Source organism: Cephus cinctus, unplaced genomic scaffold, assembly GCF_000341935.2.
Source record: "Cephus cinctus unplaced genomic scaffold, Ccin1 Ccin1_scaffold0641, whole genome shotgun sequence".
NCBI classification, from domain to species: domain Eukaryota; kingdom Metazoa; phylum Arthropoda; class Insecta; order Hymenoptera; family Cephidae; genus Cephus; species Cephus cinctus.
The window spans coordinates 6,733-8,506 of NW_014333280.1; the positions used below are offsets into that span (position 1 = coordinate 6,733).

The following is a 1,774-nucleotide window of genomic DNA, read 5'->3' on the forward strand; positions in this document are numbered from 1 at the left end:
AATATGGTTATAATCGAATTGAATCGTACCAGAATTAAATTCAATAAACCTATATACGTAGGATTTTCAATTCTGGACATCTCTAAAACATATATTTATGATTTTCACTATAACTACATTAAGAAGACTTTTGGCGAGCAAGCAAAATTAATGTACACCGACACCGATAGCTTGATATACCACTTTAATGTTCCCAACGTATACGAATTAATTAAGCGCGATGTACACAGATTCGACACTTCAGACTATCCGTCGGATAATGTATACGGTATACCATTAGTCAATAAGAAAGTTCTAGGTCTGATGAAGGATGAAAATAATGGTAAAATCATGACGGAGTTCGTAGGACTGCGAGCGAAATTGTATAGTTTTCGAATTTTAGGCGAAACTAGGGATAGGAAGCGTGCGAAAGGAATCAAAGGATCTACGTTAAAGACCATAACCTTCGATGATTATCTACAGTGTCTCGAGTGTCGAAAAAATTTGATTAAACCTCAAAATTTGATTCAAAGCAAAAAGCATGAGGTTTATACTGTTGAGCAAAAGAAAACAGCATTAAGTTGGAATGATGATAAGAGAGTGATTGTTGCTCATACGACGGATACCCTCCCATGGGGTTATAAAATATGTTAAAATATGTAACCGTGTGCAAGGAAAAAAAATGAATTTTTCATCATAACCTCAACGCGTACCAATCATCTGGATGGCATCATCCAAGTGTTTATTGTCCTGAGTGCAATATATACAATGGTCAAGTGGACCGTTCGCTCGTGTGTGCATTTGGATCCTAGTTTTTCTAGGAACTACAAGTGGGGTAAGCTGGAGCGATTCATCCGACTCGACTCAGCCGTTCGACTCAGAGTTAGAATAGTATACGCAACCATGGTGCGAGGATGTCAAATAATGTTGAGCGTGAGTGTAGTGTCCTCTAAGTTTCTCTTAATACACTAAGTATTTCAAAGAAGTTTTAGTATATAAGGTGTTGTTTCATTATTACAGCTTAACGGATTCATATCGATAAAAGAAATGGTGGCAAAGAGGAGCCAGCGACGGGCTAGGAGGAGCGAAAACAACGGCTGGTTCCTCTTCGAGGAGGAAGATTGGGGCGGGGAAGATATTTTTTCTTTGAGACATCTTTTCGGGATGCGTCCCGCTAGTTGGATATAATTGGTGCGTATATTAATCAATTCTATTTACACATAGCGAAGAGGAGCGAACGGCGGGCTCGACGTAAATACAATGGCTGGTTCCTCTTCGAGGAGGATGATTGGGGTGGAGAGGATATTTTTTCCTTAAGATATCTTTTCGGGATGCGTCCCGCTAGTTGGATATAATTGGTGCGTATATTAATCAATTCTATTTACACATGAATAGTAATATCATTATTATCTATTTTTGCAGGGACTCTGACTACGAATCGGAGGAGGAAATATATTAAAAAAAAAAAAAAAATTGGATATAATTGGTGCGTATATTAATCAATTCTATTTACACATGAATAGTAATATCATTATTATCTATTTTTGCAGGAGGAAATATATATAAAAAAAAAAAAAATAAAAAAATAAAAATAAAAATAAAAATATTTTTTCATATGTTCTTTTAAATAAATTTTTTATACATTTTAAAATTATTTATTGTAAGTTTTGTTTTTAAATAAATTTTTTATACATTTTAAAAATTAATTATTGTAAGTTTTGTTTCATTTCAAACTCCTTATAAGTTCGACCTATTAATCCAAGTGTTATGCGATTCATCGAAACCTAACCATTTA

General features: G+C 34.4%; 1 long non-coding RNA gene across 1 annotated transcript; it reads left to right on the top strand.

Annotated features, from left to right (window-relative positions):
• Nucleotides 1-157: 157 nt before the first annotated feature.
• Nucleotides 158-1,436, top strand: LOC107269402. Its single transcript, XR_001538060.1, has 3 exons — nucleotides 158-912; nucleotides 1,000-1,170; nucleotides 1,402-1,436. It is a non-coding gene; the product is annotated as an uncharacterized LOC107269402 (long non-coding RNA).
• The last annotated feature ends 338 nt before the right edge of the window (nucleotides 1,437-1,774 follow it).